This window comes from Hyperolius riggenbachi, chromosome 4 (genome assembly GCF_040937935.1).
Source record: "Hyperolius riggenbachi isolate aHypRig1 chromosome 4, aHypRig1.pri, whole genome shotgun sequence".
Classification (NCBI taxonomy): domain Eukaryota; kingdom Metazoa; phylum Chordata; class Amphibia; order Anura; family Hyperoliidae; genus Hyperolius; species Hyperolius riggenbachi.
This window is the reverse complement of record NC_090649.1, coordinates 180,715,322-180,731,269: the sequence shown is the minus strand read 5'-3', so window position 1 is coordinate 180,731,269 and position 15,948 is coordinate 180,715,322. Positions and strand designations below refer to the sequence as shown.

General features: G+C 42.0%; 1 protein-coding gene and 1 long non-coding RNA gene across 2 annotated transcripts in view; one reads left to right on the top strand and one right to left on the bottom strand.

Moving 5' to 3' along the window:
- NAALADL2 (N-acetylated alpha-linked acidic dipeptidase like 2) overlaps positions 1-15,948 on the bottom strand; it is an 808,485-nt gene that overhangs the window by 295,794 nt on the left and 496,743 nt on the right. The gene's annotated exons all lie outside the window — the stretch shown is intronic.
- The window catches only part of LOC137571627 (uncharacterized), a 59,829-nt gene continuing 56,678 nt past the window's right edge, over positions 12,798-15,948 (top strand). Inside the window, exon 1 of the long non-coding RNA XR_011031391.1 lies at positions 12,798-13,017. This is a non-coding gene — a long non-coding RNA (uncharacterized lncRNA). The remainder of the gene's footprint in view (positions 13,018-15,948) is intronic.

The following is a 15,948-nucleotide window of genomic DNA, read 5'->3' as shown; positions in this document are numbered from 1 at the left end:
CATTGTAAGTGACCACGGGTAATGGCCGGGGAATCAGCTTTCGATTCCGGTCCGGAGTGGGAGCCTAAGAAACGGCTACCACCACCACACATCAAAGGAAGGCAGCAGGCACGCTGTTGGCAAAGGAGCAGGAACGGCTACCACACATCCAAGGAAGGCAGCAGGCATGGCATGCACGTCCCGAGTTAGTGACTAAAAATAACAATACAGGAGGACTTTTCAGGCCCTGCTGTATATGACACTAGTCGACTTTACTACCTGTAACGAGAATCTGTTATGGAGTAAAAGGTATGCAGTGACTGCAAACAGCTGTTTGTGTAGTGACGGACGTGCTGGACTTGTGCGCACCATGACGAGAGTGCAGGTGATGGCGGCTTTCCAGCCCATATGGTCGCCAGGTTGAGGTAGCTGAATGACAGAACAGTGACTGTCCAGCTGATCAAATTAGGGCTGTCCACAATGAAGCAACGAACTTATTATCTTGGGTGTGCCCCCCCTCCTGAGACACTCATATAGCCGGCGGTCATTGCTTCATTGTGATACGCAGCCCATTCACCGCAGCAAGGTAATGATCACGAAGGGGAATTGGCACATGTACATGCCTTTTATTTTGTTGCTGCAGCTGCAGTGCAGCCCAAAAAATTAGGCAGGCATGTACACGCACCAGAAAAATTAGTATTGCAGCCACCGCTAGCAGTGGCCTTAAAAATTCAGGAATCCACCTGGAGTCCTGGACCCTGTTGGTGGTGGCGGAGAAGGCAGTCAAGCGGCCTGCGGGCAGAGGTGCTGTGTGGGGAGCGACTTAGTCTTGGGGCAGGCAGTCACACAGCGTGCAGGCAGAGATGCTGTGTGTGGGGACTGACTTAGTCTTGGGGCGGGCAGTAGGCCTCCGGGATCCATGCCTCATTTTTTTTGATAAAGGTCAGGTACTGAACACTTTTGTGACTTAGACAACTTCTCTTCTCAGTTACAATGCCTCCAGCTGCACTGAAGGTCCTTTCTGATATGACGCTTGAGGCAGGGCAAGACAGAAGTTGGATGGCAAATTGTGACTGCTCTGGCCACAGGTCAAGCCTGCACACCCAGTAGTCCAAGGGTTCATCACTGCTCAGTGTCTACATCCACACTTAAGGCCAGGTAGTCGGCTACCTGCCGGTCCAGGCGTTGGTGGAGGGTGGATCCGGAAGCGCTAAGGTGAGGCGTTGGACTAAAGAATGTCCGCATGTCTGACATCACCATGAGATCACTGGAGTGTTCTGTCCTTGCATGCGTGGATATGGGAGAAGGATTACTAGCAGCGGTGCCTTTATTGCGTTGTGCTGTGACATCACCCTTAAATGCACTGTAAAGCACAGTTGCCAGCTTGTTCTGCATGTGCTACATCCTTTCTGTCTGCAGGTGAGTTGGTAACATGTCCACCACTTTGTGCCTATACCGAGGGTCTAGTAGCATGGCCACCCAGTACAGCTCATTCCCCTTGAGTTTTTTTTTATACAGGGGGTCCCTCAACAGGCTGGACAGCATGAAAGACGCCATCTGCACAAAGTTGGATGCAGAAATACTATCCATCTCCTCTTGCTCTTCCTCAGTGACGTCAGGTAAGTCCTCCTCCTCCCCCCAGCCACGAACAATACCACAGGAACTTTGAGCAGCACAAGCCCCCTGCGACGCCTGCTGCGGTTGTTCTTTTGCCGCCGCCTCCTCCTCCTCCAAAGAAACACCTTCCTCATCATCTAAATCTAACTCCTCTTCCCCACACGACTTTTCCTCCTACAATCCCCTCTGTGCTGCTGCAGGTGTTGAGGAAACATCTGGTTATAATGAAAATTGCTCCCACAACTGTTTCTCCGTAACTGTTCCTCTTCACGCTCCTCCACAGCTTGATCCACCACTCTACACACGGCACGCTCCAGGAAGTAAGCATACGGGAGCAAGTCACTGATGGTGCCTTCACTGCTTCTTACCATGTTGGTCACCTCCTCAAACAGCCACATGAGCCTGCATGCATTTCGCATGAGTGTCCAGTTGTTGGGCCAGAACATCCCCATCTCTCCAGATTGTGTCCTTCTACTGAAATTGTAGAGGTACTGGGTGACGGCTTTCTCCTGTTCTAGCAGGTGAGAGAACATAAGGAGGGTCAAATTCCAGCGAGTCTGGCTATCGCAAATGAGGCGTCTCACTGGCAACTTGTTTCTCCACTGAATCTCGGCAAAGTGTGCCATGGCCATGTAAGACCACCTGAAATGCCCACACAACTTCCTGGCCTGCTTCAGGACATCCTCTAAGCCTGGGTACTTTGACACAAATCTTTGAATGACTAGATTCAGCATATGTGCCATGCAAGGTACATGTTTCAGCTTTCCCAAATTCAATGCGGAAATTAGATTTCTGCCGTTGTCACACATCACGTTGCCGATCTCCAGCTGGTGCGGGGTCAGCCACTGATCCACCTGTTTGTTAAGAGCAGCCAGGAGAGCTGGTCCAGTATGACTCTCCGCTCTAAGGCAAGACATGTCTAAGATGGTGTGACACCGTCATACCTGTCATGCAGCATAGGCCCTGGGGAGCTGGGGCTGTGTAGCTGGAAAGGAGATTGCAGCACCAGAAAAGTTGAACTGACACTCAGCAAGGAGGAAGAGGATGACGACAGCAAACAGGATGTAGCAGGAGGAGAGGAGGTGGCAGGAGGCCTGCCTCCAAGCCGTGGAGGTGTCACAAGTTGGTCCGCTGCACAGCCACATACTCCCTGCTTGCCATCGGTCACCAGGTTGACCCAATGGGCTGTGTAAGTAATGTACCTGCCCTGACCATGCTTGGCAGACCAGGCATCTGTGGTCAGGTGGACCCTTGACCCAACGCTGTGTGCCAGAGATGACACCACTTGCCTCTCAACATCCCAATACAGTTTGGGTATCACCTTTTTAGAGAAATAATTGCGGCCTGGCATCTTCCACTGCAGTGTCCCAATGGCCACAAATTTACGGAAGGCCTCAGAGTCCACCAGCTGGTATGGTAACAGCTGGCGAGCTAAGCCAGCTGTCAGCCGCCAGGCAAGGGGTTGACTGGCAGAAATTGTCTTCTTCCGCTCAAATATTTCCTTCACAGACACCTGGCTGCTGTGGGCAGAGGAGCAGGAACCGCTCATGGTCACTTTATTTTTACAAGTGTTTTACTATGGCGGAGGGGGTACAAGGAGTTAATAACAATGAGGAATTTATGTATGGTAATACAGAACTCATATACATATAGAATGTAACTACCAGGTTAGCTGCTCCCAGCCTGTATTCCTGAGTTTCATGTTTGCATAGTAAATAATAGTTCATTAGTAGTTATGCATATGATTTGCATCTGATTTAAATGTTAAGTGTGCAGTAAGCTTATGAGAGGTGCTGCACATGTGAGCTGTTGGTCATTTCAGATGCAGCCTGTTGTGGTATGCGCTGGCCCTCTCCTCGCTGTCCATTAACCTCCCTGGCGTTCAATTGTTGCGGCCACGCGTCCGCGGAAGGGAAATTTTTGTTTTAAGTTTGTTTTAAATAGTGTAGCTAGCACTAGGCTAGCTACACATGTGCCCCAAGTCCCCCGGCACCGCTCTGAGCCCCCCAATCGTCGCCGGGCCGGCTATATTTACCTAGCCGCAATCCCGCGAGAACCGCAACAGCTTCTGTCGTTGCTATGGCGATGATCAAACATGATGGCTGACATCATCGACATCATGCGCAGTCCCGATCCTCCCCATAGCAATGCCTGGAGGCTATTGGAGAGACTGCGCCATCGCGGGTTCTGGAGGGAGGTATGTATAAGGGCGGCGATCGGGGGATCAGAGGGTGCCGGCGGTGATCGGCGGCAACATGTAGCTAGCCAAGTGCTAGCTACACGATCTAAAACTATTTTTATAAAAAAAAAACACCTGGGGCCATGCGGTCCCCTGCGGCAGTATGGACGAGCTGAGCTTGTCCATACCGCTCAGGTGGTTAAATGTAAGTTACACATTTTTGCCTAGCTGATCCTTGGGTTATACATATGCTGTTTTAACTTAGGTAAGGCCTCTTGCCCGGAGGTTTACCTCATTGTGGTGCAGGAGTCCAGTATATTATACTTTGCATGCAAACTATAGTGCAAGCTAAAGTTCCTCCATAGTATAATAAATGTAGCATTTGTTTGGAAGCAGGACATGCATTCTTAGCCTAGTAGAGGTGGTGCACGCCTGAGCGATTAACCAGTTAATTACAGCGTGTTTTTAGATATGCACCCCTCCCCCTTTCCCCTTTCTTGTTTTTAGGGATACAGAACTGAAGTGTGACATTGTGCAAATGGCTGAAATTCAAAGAAGCTGGAGTGGGGTTTTGTTGCCACACGACAATGCATGCCCACATACCGCAGTCCATACTATTGAAATGCATTCAGAAAGATGGTGCTGAATCTTTAGAGGAGAGAAAGACATGCCATTCTTCACAATTTTCTTCTGAAAAAATTGCATTATAATATTGTACTTCTACCTAAAGGTCTGACTCAGTCTTACGTTCTTACAAGGTCATTTATACCCGATTTACGGCATATACTATGCTTTAGTTTAATTCATGGAAAAATAATATAATACACAAAAAAAAGAAAAGAAAAAAGTTCTACCTATAATCCTGTACTATATATTAGGAAATTGAAAAGCTCACTCTGTTTTGATAAAGCCAAACTGAGCTACTCTCCTGGAGATTAAATGAAAAATGAAATCTTTTTCAGTGTATCAGCTAATATCCTTTAAAAAAAAAACATCGAAAACATCTTGCTGTACTGCAATTTACAGCTTGCAACACAGGGACTGATAAGTCTAAGGGATTTCCCAGAACATATGCCTTTTATTAGAACAACACTCCATTCATTGGGATGCTGTAAATAAAATGTGTCACTTCCCCAAAATATAACAGATGCGTTTGTCACACTGGGCACTTGACCTTTACCAATATGTGAAATGTGACTCTCTTGTGTTATGAAATTTTAATTTAATGCATATGCAGTAACTGTCATGTACCCAGAGCCCATGACAATTCCACCACTGAACTCCTGATGCTTTATCCACTCACATTCGTGCATCACTAGATGGCTCTTGCAGGCTTAATTCCTTCTCTGCTGTATACATATTTGTATATGTGCCTCCGTTATGCCCTTTGCTGTCACATCTGAAGAAAATATTTTTTGAGATCCTGAAAACTCAGGAGGCTCATCTGCAAAAAGCCACAAGCGCAACAACAATATGGTGCAGATTTATGAAGATTCTGGGCACAGGTAGAGCAAATATTTATTTTAACTGTTTTACAGCTTATGGGAATTTTAGAGGGGTTTACATATAGGTAATTAAATTTGAGTACAAAACTATAGAGCCCAATTTCTTAAGGGTATTCAGATTATATGCTAGTCCCATGCAGCGAGGATGCATCTACAAAATCGATCGCATGGCGCAATGATCACACATGCATGACTTCATAAACAATGTGCATGCAAATTAATTTAAGTAAAACATTTAACCATTTAGTGGCATCCTAACGCATTAATACGTCATGCTTTACCCTATTAACGGCAACATGACGTATTAATAAGTCGCGCGTTCCCGCCGCTGCTACTGCTGTGTGCGCGCCGCTACGGCCGCCGTTTCCATCAGGATCCCGTGCTGAGGGATTGGGGAAGAGGACCAAACAGTCCTCTACCCAATCGCAGTGCCTGGAGTGAATGGACGTGACCGCGAACAGCGGCTACGTCCATTCACAAAAACAGGAAATGTAACAATTAAATAAAGTGTAAAAAAAAAAAAAGAAAAGTGAACACTTACTATAACGAGTGTTCACTAGCGCCATCTTGTGGCCAAGAAGTATATGACACGTACAAAATACATACATTTACAAGTACATACACATGAGTAATAAAATTAATAAAATTCCACTTCCAACACTCCCCCTCCAAAAGAAAACACTTGTAAAAAAAAAATCAGCTTAAAATAAATAAATAAATACTTGCCTTAGGGACTCAGCTTTTTTTAATCTATATTTTATGGGGGAAAATTAATTTTAATTTATTACATTGGGGCTTGTAATTATGGCTAGAACAAAAAAAACAGAACAGAAAAATAACACCTATATTTCAAAATAATATACTGTCGCCATACATTGTGATAGGGACATAATTTAAATGGTTTAATAATCGGGACAACTGGGCAAATACAATGTGTTTGTTTTATCCACAGGAGAATGTTTAATTTTAAAACTATAATGGCTGAAAACTGAGAAATAATGATTTTTTTTCTATTTTTTTGTTTTTTTTCTCATTAAAATGCATTTAGAATAAAAAAATTCTTAGCAAAATGTACTACCCACAGAAAGCCTAATTGGTGGTGAAAAAAAACGAGGTATAGATCATTTTCTTGTGATAAGTAGTAATAAAGTTATTAGGGAATAAAAGGGAGGAGCACTGACAAGTGAAAATTGCTCTGGTCCGTTAGAGTAAAAACCCTTGGGGGTGAACTGGTTAATAACTAGCAATGATCTCCAATTTCACATACAATACATTTTCTGAAGAAAAATGCCATGGTACTTTACATAAATTAATTATTTATGGAAAAAGAAACAATGCTCAGTCTTTTCTGGAAGTATTTGAAGAGATTACTGTCTTTAGATGTTCTGTAAAAACAGCCTAAAGCCTCGTATACACGGTACAATTTTCCATCACTTTGGATCTATTAGATGGATCTATTGGATAATTTTCAACCCGTCCAATCGGATTGCATTAGATTTTGCAATAGATTTTTGGTACTTATCAAAGCAAAATCTATGGCAAAATTGATCTGAAACAATTTGGACGTCTACACACCATGTGATTTCTTATTAGATCCATCTAATAGATCTGTCTATCTGATGGAAAATTGTACCGTGTATATGAGGCTTTAGTCGTATACACTAACTTAGCCATGCTCTTTTGGCATTGTATTGTTACATGTGTCCTTTCTCTGAGTCATGGGTGTGCCAGTGTCTTCAAATACTTATCAGATGTAACCTACAAGCAACTTTCTGCCTAGTACACACCATACAATTGTCTGTAAGATTTTCCTGCCAAATAGATTATTTCCAACATGTTGGAAATTATCTATCGAATCATCTATCTGCCTAGCAATTAAGCATTGTTCTACTCAGCAGGAGACAACCAGAAGACAATGCACCGGAGATAATGGCCAGTCTCTACCAGTACTTTACAGAAAATAATCTAATTACAGAAAATCTAACAGAAAAATCTAACAGAAAATTGTATGTTGTGAATTAGGCATTCAATAATTGTTTTATTGGTATTTGAATGGTGTTTGGACATCCATCAAGCAGGTCCTCTGCTCCAAATAGTTTCTGAATCACTGACTCAAGATCGGTATGCAGATCCACTGAGCTGACATTAGATTTTAAATATACATTCTATTGTGTGACATATCCTGGGATTACACAATACTTTTTTTGTAAGAACCTGTTCCGATAGATGCCTTCGATGATAAAATTCCAACATGTCTAATGTTCCGCTCGATTCATTTCCGCTTGATTTCTTATAGAAGTCAATGGAAAAAAAGACAAGAAAAACGAGTGGAAGATAAGAGAATCGAGCAGAAAATCTAATGGATTGCGCGTTGAATCGAACGCAAAAAATGAATCATATAATCCCAGCATTAGACATTGCACATCCCAAACCAAAACACCACCATGACTGGTAGACTACTGGTATAATATATATATATATATATATATATATATATATATATATATATATATATATATATATATATATATATATATATATATATATTTTTTTTTAAATTATCCTCTTTGCTCTGTATTCATGCCCCTTCAGTGTTTTCTTTTGAACATGTTACTGGACACATCTAAGTACATTTTGTTGTAATATTTATTTATATAATATTACACTGCACAAAACACATAGAAAATAGTGATTCACAGAACAGTGGCAACAAATAGGTGGATGAAAAGAAAGGCTGCTATCTACAAAATGCTTTATGCACACACATACAGCTTGCAAGCCCGCACGCAAGCCCGCACGCACGCACACACACTATAGCTTGTGCTCACATATGGGAGAGCTAGAGTTACCTTTCAGTTTCTGATTGGTGATATGGTGGTTCTATGCACGAGGTGACTCAGGTTATTCCTCTTTAACATCTTCCATTTGTTCTTGATCTATGATTTATTTTCCTGAAGGGGCTATTACCTAAGCAGTTTTCTCCTAATTACTACTTTCATTATGTTTTTGCATTGAATTGATGATTATATGTTTATTATCATTTAGATAATAGTTCATTGTTATTGTCCTTGAAAAAGGGACAATTCCACATCCCAAAACATTGCATTTTCATTTTGGCATTTATTAAACCATTTTGCAAAACTTTGGTGTGCCAACATCCATCTAGACCATGGGCATAAACCATATGGTGTGCCCTCTGCATGGGATGGGGGAGGGGTATTTCTACCTATATGTGGCTAAAATATTAATACGGGGGGGGGGGTTTGACACATCTGCTGCCTATACTGAGGGGGAAGGATGCTACTGAGGGTGTATCTGTCTGCTTCCTATACTTGGGGCCTACCTAATACTGGAGTACATCTGCTGCCTATACTTTGGGGAGGGTAATTAATACTGGAGGTACATCGGGCTACCAATACCAAGGGGGACACATCTGGCTACCTATACCGGTAAGGAGGCTACCTATTACTGGGGCACATCTGGCTTCCTATACAGAGAGGGGCACGTCTGATATATATACACTAAAGAGGGGTACCTAATACTTGGGTACTGGGGGTACATCAGGCCTATAATGGGAGGATCTACCTAATACTGTTGGTACATCTGGCTACCTATTATGATTGGGGGCACATCTAACTATCTAATACTAATATCTATGGGCGTATCTGGCTATGTAAACCTGTCACTACTGAGAACACAGTACTGGGCCATATGCAATTCTTTTTTTCACGTGAGTTTTCTCCCAGGAGATAATTTTTCATCTTTAATTTTAAATAACTTTCCAGTACTTTTCAACTAAAAAAGTACCAAAAAGTTGGTAAAAAAAAGTACTACTAAAATTATTTTGAGCACATTCTTGCCTTCTGTGGGCTTAAATGCATTTTATTGACAAGTTTAAAAATATCACCTAGGAGAAAACTCAGGTGAAAAAGTGAATTACATATGGCCCAGTGTTCTAGGTAGCTGTGTTGCAATCTTCATTGGCAGGAAGTCAAAATCTAACACCAAAGTTTAGTTTCACTCATGGGCCCATATGCAATTCACTTTTCTCCTAGGTGATATTTTTAAACTTGTCAATAAAATGCCTTTTAAGGCACCAGCAGCAAGCAAGAAATTGCTCAAAATGATTTTGATATTTCTCTTACATCTACTTTTCGTTACTTTTTTAGTTGAAAAGTGCTGGAAAATGATTTTAAATCGAAGATGAAAAATTATCTCCTAGGAGAAAACTCAGGTGAAAAGGTGAATTGCATATGGGCCATGGTGTTATTAAACCGAAGGCCAGCCCTGGTAGTGTTCTGTGTAGAAGTTGATTGTACAATTTGATTATATATGAATATGGTAATGATAATATTTTACTCCATGGGTGGAGCTAACTTAAACTTCCTAGTTAGCATGATACAAATTGTTTGACTGGTCTGTGACCCACCTGAAGAAGGGTTTTGAGTCGTAACATGTACTATAGAGTGAACAGAGAGAGCCTCCTCCTTTAATTAAAACAAGTAATGTCATTATCACTAAACTAATTATGAATGTGATCAGAATAAAAAAACACCAACAACTAAGTGGTATGTACTTACTTACTGTATGTACATAAGTGAAAGACTGGCATGGCCGATACATGAAACAAAAATATATTGGTAGGTGAACAGAGGCGCCAGAAGGATAAAAGTACATAAAATTTTTTAAAAATTGCTGGGAGGAAGTGGTGGACTCGCCTCCGTTAAAGCAGACACCAAGGACTGTAAATGTATAGATATACACATTTATTGAAAATACCCCAAAGATGCAACGCGTTTCGCGGGCGTAGCCCACTTCTTCAGGCAATAAGCAGGGGATAAACAACAGCAATTCGCAGGGGATAAACAACAGCAATTCAGTTATAGCAAGCAGAGCACCTCTGTCACAGAGGTGCTCTGCTTGCTATAACTGAATTGCTGTTGTTTATCCCCTGCTTATTGCCTAACGCTAAATGTTTAATTTAAATTCATTTTTTTTTCTTTTTACCCAGACGTGAACGGATATGAAATTGACAATAAGAATGAACATAAAGAAGCAACTTGATGTAATTTGCTTGACAATTTTGAAAGGACAGATGGGTTGGAGGCTGTGCAGAACACTTGTACAAGTCATTATGATTTGTAGAAATTCTCTTGCAAAGGCATCCTTACTGTATTATTAAAAAAAACAAATCTGTTAAACTTAGATTGCAGCATTATAAAATGTGATAACATTCCAGCACAAATCATTCTAATCCTGGGGGGTACTTCTGACATAGACATCAGAGCCATACTTTACTGCTGCTCCCAAAATATCATTTCAGAATGTTATTGTTCTTATGATTACACTCCAAAATGTATAATAAAAACAGAGCCTGAGAACTGCAGCTTACCGAAATTATTTTACATAATGCTCATTATCTATGAAAATCAAAGTCAGTAGGTTATCTATGTTATTACTGTAGTGGTATACTGTCTATAAAGGCATTCATTTATCTAAGTCATAGTACCGTAAAAGTAATTGAGATTCAGCTTAGTTTCTTTGAGTTATCCAACATTTCACCACTCATCTAAGCTTTTCTCTCATTTTAAATGAATGGTGGAAATGTATTCAGCACTTCCTGTTTAGATAACTCAATAATCTTATTTCAGGAAAGATCATGTCTAGAACTGTAATAAGCAAGACATGATTACGTATCCAAGTACATGACTGAAGGTGTGCAGCTCCAGCTACCGTAATGCAGTCAATAGGGTGCCCAGAAACTCATTAAAGCAGATGTTAATTGTTCATGCCTGAAGCTATGAATTGTTCTGTTGTCAGGACATACATATTAAAAAAGTTTGACAAAGATGAAACAATAATAACTACATGGGGTGGGGACCCTTAAAACCTGCTGATGTTCACACATAAAAAAGCTATGCTCACACTGCAAAAAGTAAAGTCTGTTAGTAAAAAAAAAAAAACTTTGCAAAAAAACTTTGCAAAAACAAGCTAATGTTTAACCACTTCGCATCCAGACCTTGTTTTCCCCTTATTGACCAGAGCAGTTTTGACGCTTTAGCGGTGTCCCTGTTTAATCACCAATAACTTCATCTGTACTCGTGCTACTTAAATGATCTATATATCGTTTTTTTCAAGACAAACTAAGCTTTCATTGGGGGGTATTTGGTCCCAAATAAAATGTTCCTCTCTATGCATTTTAATGGGAAAAAGGGGGGAAAAATAAAAAAAATGCATTATTTCTCAATTTTGACCAATTTCTGCTTAAAAATAAAAAGTGTGATTGACATAAAAACTGTGCAACCAGTTAAAGTCACCCCAGTATAGATATCCAGATGTGTCCCCAGTATCACCCCCCTCCCCAGTATAGCCAGATGTGTCCCCAATATCAGCCCCCCCAGCATAGCCTGATGTGTCCCCTGTGTTTGCCACCCCCAGAATCGATTGACAGATGCATCCCCAAAAATAGTGCCCCTCTTTATAGCCAGATGTGTCCCCGGGATCAAGATTACCCCATTATAGCCAGATGTACCCCCAAGATTAGTGCTGCCCCCCTTATAGCCAAATGTGCCCCCAGTATTAAGTTATGGGCCCCCCCAGGTGCCCAGATGTGCAACATTTGTAAACCCCCCCTCCCCTTGGTTACTCAGATGTCCCCCTGTATATGCACCCCCCCTTTACATATCCCCCCCTCCCCCCAATAATATATAGCCAGATGCGCCCCCCCCCCATTAGGCAGCCCCCTCTATGCAGAAACAGTTAAAAAAAATGCTCACGCAGGCAGTCTCACTCGCCTTACCTCGGTCCTGCGACTGTCCTGAAGCCTGATCCTCCGATCACCGCTCTGCAGTCAGCCGCATATTGCTGGTAACCCGGGTCCCGGCTTGATGACGTCATCAAGCCGGGACCCGGGTTTCCGGCAATATGCGGCTGACTTCAGAGCGGTGATCGGAGGATCAGACTTCACGACAGTCGCAGGACCGAGGTAGGTGAGTGTGGCTGCCTGCTTGAACATTTTTTTTAACTGTTTGTGCGCCGAGGGGGACAGATGAAGGATCGCTGCAGTTCACTACTGCAGCAATCATTCATGGGAGGAGGGTGAACTAATTGGCCAAAAGGGAACATGTTCCCTTCCACCAATTAGTATTGCAGCTGACAGTGCCGGAGGGTGCGCTCTGAAGCGCACCCGACCGTGCACAGCAGGGCTGCAGCCAGGTCAGTATATCTACGTCGCTGTGGCTTGGAGGGTGCCACAGCTGACGTAGATATACTGTAGTGGAGGGGAAAGTGGTTAAGGATAGCTCACATAACAGAAGTGTAAACCATAGATTCTTAATAGCACCAAACCACGATGTTAAATGTCTGTTTGGAGAACAAATACTGCATCTCACATACAATAACAAAACTACTCTAGGCTATGGTTACTGGGGCAGATTTATCAAAATAGGTATGCATGCTTTTACTACCAATTTACTGAAGAGGTAGGTTTTGGACTAGTCCATCTCTTTATAGGGGATTCTCAGGGATATATTTATTTTCAAAAGCACTTAGTGAATGGCAGTTGCTCTGTCCAACTGCCAAAAAACTGTGTAGCGAGCAGGGAAGCTGGCTAGCATCATTGTTTACATCCTTTTTAGGGAATACCTTTATAAAGAATAAAAGCCTTGCTGAGAATCCCCTATGAAGAGATGGACTAGTCAAAAACATGTCACTTTTGCCAGATTTCTACTGCCTACTGTAAGTGACAGCATTATAGGAGAAAGTAATTTATGGCTCATTTTACTCTGGAAGAAATGTACTTCTTATTTGTATATGTTTGCACATATTTTAAATTTTACAGTTTTTCGCTGTAGTGCCCCTTTAACCTTAAGCCTCTGAGAGGTGCCTAAGCTTAACCCCCCCATGGGGCCTAAACGTAACCCCTAAGTACCCCCTCCCACACACACACACACTTCTAACACTATAGAAGACCCTGTCCTCCTAACCCTAACCGACAATATTTTTGCCACCTTAGGCGGTAATGTTAAAAGCTGCAATTAGCAGCTATAAAATGATTGATTGTGGCTATAAGTAGCTAAAGCCATTATCCATTGGGTGCCCCTGGGTGCCCAAATTGCCATCTATGGTGGCACCATTTTGGTGCCCTTTTTACCTACTTTGGGTATAGTAAGAAAATTGGGTGCCGGAAGTGCCCAGAAAAAAATAACAGGTGCCACAGGAGCCTGATAGTGGCTGCAATTAAAAAGCAATGAATAAAAAAATGCAGGGTCTCTGAGGTGCCCAAAAAAGTAGCAGCTACAAATAGCCACTGGCTGGGAGCAGTATTGCACTAGAGTTTGGCTACACTTTAGCCAAACTCCAGTCTTTCTGAATACCGTCCTGGCTTGGATGGTTAATTAGCAGGTTTAGTGTTAGGAGGTTAGTGTAAGGAGTAGGTAGGGGTATGGTTAGTGTTAGAAAAAGTTTGTGTGACCCTATTTGTCCATTTTGTGGATTTTATATCTTTTTGAATATATAAAAATTGGATGCCAGTTATTATGCTTTCCTATTTTAACCCTCCTGGTGGTCTATTACAAACCGCCAGGGGGCAGCGCAGCACTATTTTTTAATATTTTTTTATTAAATCATGTAGCGAGCCTAGGGCTCGCTCCCTACATGGTAGCCGCTGTACAGCAGCATCCCCCCGCCCACTTCGATCGCCTCCGGCGATCTTTGAACAGGAAATCCCGTTCAAAGAACGGGATTTCCTGAAGGGCTTTCCCCATCGCCATGGCATGTCATGGACGTTGTGACGTCTAAGGGAGTCCCAATCCACAGTGCACGGGGTCTGGGGGGGGAGGGGGCGGCACGGCACGGCGAACAGCGGTGATCGAGCACGGAGCGTGGCGGCGATCAGAATGCACACGCAGCTAGCAAAGTGCTAGCTGTGTGTTGCAAAGAAAAAAGTGAGCAAAGCGGCCCAGCAGGGCCTGAGAAATCGTCCTTTGCGGCATAGCCCGAGCTCAGCTCGGGCTTACCGCCAGGAAGGTTAACAAACTTTGAATACAATATTTAATTATATAAATGGATATATATTTTGTGTCTGAGTGATATTGGCAAGAGATAATACTTTTCCAATTTCTGTGTAATCAGTATTTCAATCTTGGACTCTACTTACCCTAAACTGAAATATAACATTTGGGTGGGATCAATCTCTAGAGCAAATACTTTTTATATATGGTTGTTATATTAGTATTTGTAATAAATGGAAGTGTAATGTGCATAATCTTTATAACAAACATCATATAAAGAATATTAACTTATTAGTAACCTTAAGTACATACAAAAAACAATAAGTCACATTTTCAAAAAACGATCAAGGACAAGGCTAAAATCTTGTATTTACTCAGGAAGCTCCCAGGGCACTTCACAGAACACCAGGTCAGGTACAGTAAGATACTGAGAAAATGTACAATTATTTTCCCACTGAGCTGTCAAGGTACTTCAAGCTGTGTATATCTAACACCCTTGTCTGACAGATGGGACGGCTTCAAGTTTTTACTCCATCCTCAGCTGTCTTCAAGGTTTCCACCAGCCTCAGTAAATCTTATAACAAGTCAAGTAAAAAGAATTACATTAGTATCTAATATTAGATAATATTTTAAGAATATTAGTACTACCAACGTGCCTCTTCAACTATAAGCTTCCTTTGCAAAGCATGATTACATATTTGAGCATGTGTAAAGGCAAGCATAGTTACACATTTTAGAATTTTTAAGGAAACCATGCAAGAAAAAAAGATTGAAAATGCTTTCTGCATACACTGTAATTTAATGGAATAAGACATGCCACCATCTTTGATTGAGACGGTACAGCTAAGGTCAGGTAAGAAGGGGGAGCGGGGGTGCAAAGGGGGAAGCACAGCACAAAAAAACTTTTTCCATATAATAAATATACAAATGTGCATATCTAGAGAAAAGCAGCATTCAAGGATTGAAGAAAAAGATCAGACAACACGCATTGTGAGATCTTTTTCTTCACTCCTTGAATCTGGTACAGCTAAGGTCTAAGGAAGCCCAACTTTATGTTAGCCGTTTTCTGGCTTTATTTCAGTTTTTTAGAACTGATATAACATATTCCATATTTATGGTTATTACATTTGAATTAAATCAATACGATCTTCTGAAGTAATCTAACGTATTGACTCTCTGGCAAATATTCTAATTTGGGGAAGAGGATCCTAAACTCACCTAATTATGTGATGCAAATTGTTGTGTGATACAAATTTTGTGAAGACACTATTACATGCTGGTGCTATGCATATATGCATGTAAGAAATATACTAGAAATATATAATACTGCCTCATAGAGATGGCCCGAATGGTTTGCCGGCGAACCGTTGTAGGCAAACACCAGGGTTTGCGATCGCAGAGAACTGCGAACTTTTCGCCCCCATAGTGCATCATTAGGGTCAACTTTGACCCTCTACATCACAGTCAGCAGGCAAATTGTAGCCAATCAGGTTACACTCCCTCCTGGAGCCACTCCCCACCTTTTAAAATGCAGGCAGCGTCAGGCATTGGACTCACTCATGTGCCTGCAGCTATTAGAGAAGGGAGAGTTGCTGTGTAGAGACCTATAGGGTAGTGTTGGGCGAACAGTGTTCGCCACTGTTCGGGTTCTGCAGAA